We start from the raw sequence: 8,160 nt of genomic DNA on the forward strand, positions 1-8,160 counted from the left end.
GGTTTTTGATGTTTTGGTTGTTGTTATTTTTGCCTTCAGGGTGTTTCACGGGGGTTTTTAACTATAATTTCTAATTTTGCCTTTCTCCTTTTGTTGTTCACTTGCTGTGTTTTCCTTCATGTTAACCTTGCACGTCTATACATCTTTCTTTAATTGACTATTAGTTGCCACCTACATGCAGTGACTAGTCTCAAAGTCTCATTCGTGCAACATTTTCTGACTCCATTTTCTTCCTTGTGTACCAGCAGCCGAAGATGCTTGCTTAGAATTTTATTAAGTTATTCCAAAATTGTGTGATATACATTTAATGCTATATAATTCATATTTATCTTGAACAGAGTATATTAAACTTGTCACGAAAAATATTATATATGGGTATAGTTCAAGAAAGCTATAGGTATACCAATATAATAGTTTGCAGCTTAATTTCAATAATTTGGTGGTGGAAGACGGAGATGGGAATTAATAAATATGGAATTTTTCTTTTGCAATTTGACGTCAAATCAATAACATAATTGGGTACAGTAGTGCCCTGTGACCGTTTGGAACATCTTTAGGGTGGTAGATGTCCACAGAATGTAGAGGCTAGCATTTATTTGACTACTCTCAATTGAGTAGCAATTACGAGCAATTCAGTAATAACTGAATTATCAAAAATTAATTCTCGATTTTAAAAATAATCTTCCCACTTTCTGTCATTCACGAGGAAATTGCTTTCCGTCATATATAGTTACATTGCATTAGAACTAGTCCAATTATTATTGTTAATATGCAGCTGAAAACTTCCATTATGGGAAGGTAAAAAACAACTTTTTACGAATTTATTTCTTAAAGTTCATAAGCTTTAGACGTTTTTCTCAAAATACTTTTTTAAAGTCCGCTGTGTTCACCGTCATTAAAACTACTTTTTTTTCAAGATATTCTTATGGAAGTTTGTTACCTGCTTACACTTCAACCTCTGTATGAAAAATTCTGTATTGTTAAAAGTATGCTCAATAATGTACAAAAAGGTCCGAATAAAATTACCAATCCATATTTAAGAAATAAATTAAAACTTGTTGTGTGGTTTAAAGACCCGAGAACTCCTAATATTGTTTTTAACTCAACCAATCACTTCACTAAAAATTCAAAAAGAGATTAAATCATATAACAATTTATATTAACGTAAGCACCGCGACCAATCCTTTTCAATGAAGTGAGCTGCCAACAATAACAAAGTTTAAAAGACATTTTTGTTTTATATTCATTTATGCACCATTTATCCTCACACAGGAAAGCATGGTAATTTGAAAAGAATTGTGAAGTATGCGTAACATTAGTACCTGAAAAATGTTCTAAAAATATCAAATTTTATAGTAGTACAACAACTTTTTTTTAGCTTTAGCGAAAGTCGAGTTGAGTCACTCTTTTGATTCATTCAGTTTTTTTATTGCTTTCTGCACCTTTCAAGCAAATTGTTGAACGTGCCAATTAAAATAAACCAAACGCAAGGTCGGTATGCAAACATTTTCGTAGCGTCGCTGTTTGGTTGTTATTTTGGGTGATGCTTCTTTCAGGTATTTTTTGCTTCCCTTTGTTGTTTTTTTTTAATGAATTTATTTTTTATTCATTTTTTGAACGTCGCTTTTATTGTTTTTTCATTTATTCATTTCTCCATTTATTACCATAAACATTCACACAAATTGTTGTATTTTTCTACATTTTATGGAAATTTTAAAAATTTATTTTTATGTTCCACCGAAAAAAATATAAAAGGGCTAAAAATAAATATTTTTTGAGGAATTTAAGATTCTTTTTCCAAAGAAAACTTTATGTTTTTTGTTTTGTCAGTGAAATTTCTTAATACTAATCTTTAAATTAAAATTTCAGGCAGAATTTTTCAAACGGAATATTTTTAAAACATCCGGCCTTAATAAAATAATATATTTTTTCCAGTTACTTTTTAGGTGGAAGATTGAAGTTCACTTATGACAGATTTTTAGGGAGAATTAAGCTCAGAGTTGTTAAAGACCTCAGAGAAGGCATTTGACGTTGAACGCATCTTAAACTCGAGTTTCTATAAAAATACCAACCACTTAAATAACAACGGGTTATTGTTATTTTTAATTTGTCATCTATATGCTGGCTTTTCAGAGAACTTAAGGTTCCAGAAATTAGCTTGAAATATCCTGATATCTGTCTTAAAGCAATACCGAAGGGAGCTCAATACTTGGCAAACTCCAAGTTCGCAGCATTTATCACAACAAAAATCTAAAATTAGTATTAACGTTTAAAGATGCAAATGAGGACATTTGATAGAAGTCTTTCACGCTAGTCTGAATAAAGCTTTGGATCATTTTGGTGATAATCCGCTAATGCATACCAGGAAAAAGAAATATTCAAAAGAGTTCACTTCACTCTGCGAATTTGCTTTAAAAAGGTGTTACCGGTCGAAGCATGTTAGAAACCGTTCTTCTAAAGGTGAAAAACTACATGAATATCATGAGAAGGGAAAACGGCCCCATTTGTATTTCCAACTCCGAGACGAGACAAGGAAATTGGTGCATTGCTGGGTCAGAAATATAGCCCTTTTTCTTTTTTTGTATTTTTAAATGTTAAAGTAAATAAAATATAAAAGCTTCAAAAATATCTATATTTCCCTTTGCATAGTATCTTAGGCCTCAACAAGATTTGTTCATCTCACACTCGCCGTATATTTGCCTCCGTGTAATATTTAGTAGCTGATTTCACACATTTCTGAAATTTAAAAATTCAAACTTTTAAACATTCTTCTCCCATGTTTCTTTTCTTCAACACAAAACACCGATAAATATTTCATAAATTAACGCCCCTAAAGTTTCTCGAAAAAATGCGCCGCAAATTAATTTCACATTAACACAAAAGTTCCCGCAGCAATCATACATTTTCAAAAAATGTGGCAGCACCACTAAAAGTTTCGTCATAAGAAAGGAAATCGAGAGAAACAAGAAATATATTATACAAAAAATAATCAGCATAAAACTAATTTGTGTCTTCTCACGCAAAAGTAGTTTATTTTCTAATTTGCTCAAAGGGCTTTTGAAACCCTTTTGATGCCTGAGCAATGTCCTATGAAAAACAAATGTTTTATCTTTTACGTACACAAATTTTGGTTCAATTTCGCTCTCTATATCGATATTTACATTTTCAAAATCCCCGACTAGGCCAATAAGCACATCACAAATACACAGGGTTACCACACACCGGCGCACTGTATGTGCTATTAATCGCGCGCATATTTTAGCAAAATCATTCCACATTGTTTTATTTTTGTCTGTGTGCTGTTTGTGAGTTGTTAGTGTGATTGCCTTTAAGAAGGCAAAGTTCTCACCAACATTTTGGGAGTGGCAAAATTGATGAGAGGCTTTGGTCATAAAGCAGCAGGCATACGTATTTACGTACATGCACAATAATAGAGTTGCAATCACCTGTTAGCAATATACTGTTGAAAAGTCTTCCTAGCAAAAAGGACACAAAAGTAGTTAGACTCGAAAAAAAAAATTTCATCTAATTTGCTTAACAGACATTCTTTACAAAATTTGACCGAACGCATTTCAATCGAAACCCTTGTGCCTCACTAGACGCTCATCGTATCAATGGAGAATTTATGAAAAACTATTCAAATAAATATTTTATCTTTTTACGTACACAATGGCTTTCGGTTCAAATTTCTGGTCCATTTAGAAGAGCTGCGGACTAAAAATCTATATTGATTGTACGTTGCAAATTTGCATTATTTATTACCAACATCCATATGACTAGCCAATAATTTTTACAACCATCAACAATCATATATATATTTTGCCTTTCTAATCATTCATCACAAACATACCGTTATATTAATGCATACTCTTTATAAACTGTGATCAATATCGAGGTTCCCTACTTTTTAAAGAAAAATACTGAAAAAATTTAATTGAGAAGTCTAATGCCCAAAATTTTAAATTATCTGATCATTGAAGTGTTCTCTCAATAAATCCCATTGATTGATACGAGCTGGAAGTGGCACCGTCTTCTTCAAATCAAATGTCGCCGAGATCATGAGCTTCAATTTCAGGCGATAACGGTGGCCATTGACGGTTACGTTCTCACCGGCATCATTTTTGAAGATATATGGCCCACAATCACACCAAACCGTTGCTTTTTGGCTGGAATGGTAGCTCTTGAATCTCTATGTTTGTTTACATACCCATATTCTTTAAAGATCGTGAATTTCAAATTATGTTAAACGATTTGTAAATATTTTGTAGGCGTAAGTATTTCCATGATGAAATGCCAAAGAATACTGAACAAACAGAACATGACAGGCACATGACTCAAACGTAAACTGTCAAAAAAAGGATATTGAAAAAATGCCTCCTTGGGTCACCGGTTATATAATATTAATTTTCAACTCATTCATTTTTATACTCTCGCAACAAAAATTGAGAGTATTATAGTTTTGTTCACATAACGGTTGTTTGTAAGTCCTAAAACTAAAAGAGTCAGATATAGGGGTATATATACCAAAGTAATCAGGGTGACGAGTAGAGTTGAAATCCGGATGTCTGTCTGTCCGTCCGTCCGTCCGTGCAAGCTGTAACTTGAGTAAAAATTGAGATATCATGATGAAACTTGGTACACGTATTTCTTGGCTCCATAAGAAGGTTAGGTTCGAAGATGGGCAAAATCGGCCCACTGCCACGTCCACAAAATGGCGAAAACCGAAAACCTATAAAGTGTCATAACTAAGCCATAAATAAAGATATTAAAGTGAAATTTGGCACAAAGGATCGGAGGGGCATATTTGGACGTTATTTTTTGGAAAAGGGGGCGTGGCCCCGCCCCCTACTAAGTTTTTTTTGTACATATCTCGGAAACTTCTATAGCTATGTCAACCAAACTCTATAGAGTCGTTTCCTTCAGGCATTTCCATATACAGTTCAAAAATGGAAGAAATCGGATAATAACCACGCCCACCTCCCATACAAAGGTTATGTTGAAAATCACTAAACGTGCGTTAACCGACTAACAAAAAATGTCAGAAACACTAAATTTTACGGAAGAAATGGCAGTAGGAAGCTGCACCAGGCTTTTTTCGTCGCCCACTTATGGACCAAAACCATATCTTAGGAACTACTCGACCGATTTCAATGAAATTCGGTATATAATATTTTCTTAACACCCTGACACCACATGTACGAAATATGGTGAAATCGGTTCACAACCACGCCTTCTTCCAATATAACGCTATTTTTGGTTTCCATCTGATGCCTTCACTGTATATTTTATACATTAGAAACCAATGATGATAGTGGAATAAAACTTTACACAAATACGGTATTTGAGCTGAGGTATCCCTTGTGGAAAAATTGTCGTGATCGGACTATAACTTTTCAAGGTCCCTGATATCGAACACGAAGAACTTAGTGCCTAACCTAACCTAACCTAATTTTTCACCGAAAATATCGGTAAATCTCTCAGATATTTTCATGTAATTCAGAGGGCATCATTTTTATACTCTCGCAAAAAAGTTGCTAATAACAGTATCTCGATTATCACTTTATCATGCGAGAGTATAAAATGTTCGGTGACACCCGCACTTAGCCCTTCCTTACTTGTTGCATTTGAATTCGCCCTCTGATATACCACCATTTTCCGCTAGCCATTTCCGTTACCCTGTTTAAACGTTCGCTGTCCCAATCGTTATGATTTATAATAGCTGAAATTATGTTTTTCCGTTGTTAATTAATCATAAAGTCCGCTATTTTTTCCTTCAATATACACAGAAGTTCAATTATAATAGTGAATAAAATAACGAAGCTCTGATAACTATGCGGATGAGAAATAAAAATGACTGCCATGACAGCAATAACAGTAGGGAAAATCTTAAATGACTTGTGAATATACTTGTATACTTGTATGCACTGAATATGTATATGTTTAAGTTAATTATTTATGTACCCTTTTCTTACACTGTTTTATCTATTTGGATTTTGTATAGATTTTACTCAGCGATGGCACAATTTTTGAACTCTTCACCCCCAAATTATTTGTGTCTTTATATCCGTTAATGTCTTTACTTTTCTTTTGAGAATGATTTTTATAATGCCAAATCAGAGATTTCGGCAAACATAAGGCCTACTGACTTAAAAGCTGATATTTCGCTTCAGAATTTTTGATTGAATATTACAATTTTTATACTATTATTTATATCATTAATTTTTATGACTAAAAACTTGGTAAATAGGTGGGAAAAATTTTAAAGTTATCATATACACATATTATGTATATTCCTCAGAGTTTGCTTAGACAACGCCCAAGCTTCCTTCTGCTTTTCTAATATTAGTGTTCAGTTACAACTCTTTAATACTATTATCAGAATTCAATATTAATAAATATAATAGCCTTAAGCACATTTTATCCTTATTGAACCCACAACAACCATTTTACGCAAATTGCCCAAACTGTTGAGAGCGTAACTGCCGCACTCTTCGCACTCTTCTTAAGCTTACTTTTACTCTTTTTCTTATCGCTTCTTCTTTTCTATTTTTCTTTTGTTTTGCAGGTATAAGAACGTCATGACTTGTCTCATACGACCAATTGGTTCTGGCAAGGAGCACTGCCCTACAATTGGCTTGCCGTCTACAATGGTTGCGATGCGCATTTGCCACTTATTGACAAATTTGGCTATGGAACAAGATTATATACATATGTGCTTTGTATAACAAAAGGTTTTAAACAACCAAACCTGATAGACTTTATGTGATAAACGCGAAAATCTAAAAATTGAGAAGAGTTAGAAAGGATTATATGGATTGTTACCAACAGAAGTGATATTTGTGATCTTATGATATAATAATTTCCGTATAGCTATGCCGGCAGAGTGGTCTCATGGATACACATTGAAAAGCGATACGAGTTTTGCGAAGTATAACTAAGGTTATTGCAAAAATCTGATGACTGTTACCATCGCCTTATTTATATTAATATTCGACAAAGAACTCCATAATATTATTGCGGTTGCAACAATATGAAATATACTTCAAACAGTTTCAGGTCATAATATCGAGTTCGATATTCAGCAATATTTTTTGAAGTTATACTTCTTATACGAGTTCGGAAAAGGTTGCGATAGATTCAGGTTGCGCAACCTTGCTCAATATGAATCTACGCAACCTTGTCTGCGAAGATGTTCGAGCAGCAAGCGAAGCGGTGACAATCGGCGATCGTTTGTTCGTTTCTTTCGGCACAGCTCGGGTTTTTCTACCAACAACACAATGTTGCCATGCTTATGCTGTTGTTGCTTTTGTAGAACAATGTTTCAATTTTGGTTGGTGACATATTCACATGTGTGCGCATATGTATGTTTGTATGCTTGTTGTATTATGGAAGTTATGCTTTTTTTTCTTTCGTTTGTCTTTCATTTCTGCGAATTCTCAACTATTTTGCGTATATTTTGGTTGAAATACTCTGCGTTGGCCGTTGAAAAATTAAGGCTATACTTTACAGGATCATTTCTGTAGTTAGTCTTCATTTACATTTTTTGGAAATCGACCCGCGAGGTATATCGTTTTATCTGACAGCGTGAGGTTTAAGAAGTTCATTTCTAATTTTGTCTTGTGGCATATTAGAAATGATGTTTTCTTCGAAAATCATTCGCTAACAATGGATAGAACGTCTTCTGAGTGGTGATTTTTAATGAATAAGTTGGCCGTTGAAAAGTTAAGACTATACTTCTCAGGATCAGTGTGACCATTTTAGCATTTTTGCAACTAAATTTAGCTTTTTTTTTGTATTTAGCCGCAAAATTTTCATTTAGCATTTAGCATTTTTCTTAGCTTTTTGCGATTATTAGTTTAGTATTTTTTAGCATTATTCTATCAAAAAATTTCAAATGTTTATTACTTTTTGCATAAATAAAATCTGATAATTTTAGTTGACTAACACATTTATACATATAACCATGGCAACCATTTGTGTAGTGATTAAAAATAAAATCTGGCATCACAGCTCAATAGAACAGCTGTGTTTTCATTCATCTCTAATAAAACAAAAAATAGCAATTTGTTTAACATAGACAATGGAAAGGTTGGTAGTTAACTAAAAAATGAAATTATGTGTAAATTTAAGTAATCATAATGATTTTTATAGGTATCTTAA

The 8,160-nt window shown here is 33.2% G+C and overlaps 1 pseudogene; it reads left to right on the plus strand.

The window, feature by feature from the left end:
- Positions 1-7,492: 7,492 nt before the first annotated feature.
- Positions 7,493-7,690, plus strand: LOC126767011 (small nucleolar RNA U3; annotated as a pseudogene).
- The last annotated feature ends 470 nt before the right edge of the window (positions 7,691-8,160 follow it).

The sequence above is a fragment of the Bactrocera neohumeralis genome, unplaced genomic scaffold (genome assembly GCF_024586455.1).
Source record: "Bactrocera neohumeralis isolate Rockhampton unplaced genomic scaffold, APGP_CSIRO_Bneo_wtdbg2-racon-allhic-juicebox.fasta_v2 ctg3571, whole genome shotgun sequence".
NCBI classification, from domain to species: domain Eukaryota; kingdom Metazoa; phylum Arthropoda; class Insecta; order Diptera; family Tephritidae; genus Bactrocera; species Bactrocera neohumeralis.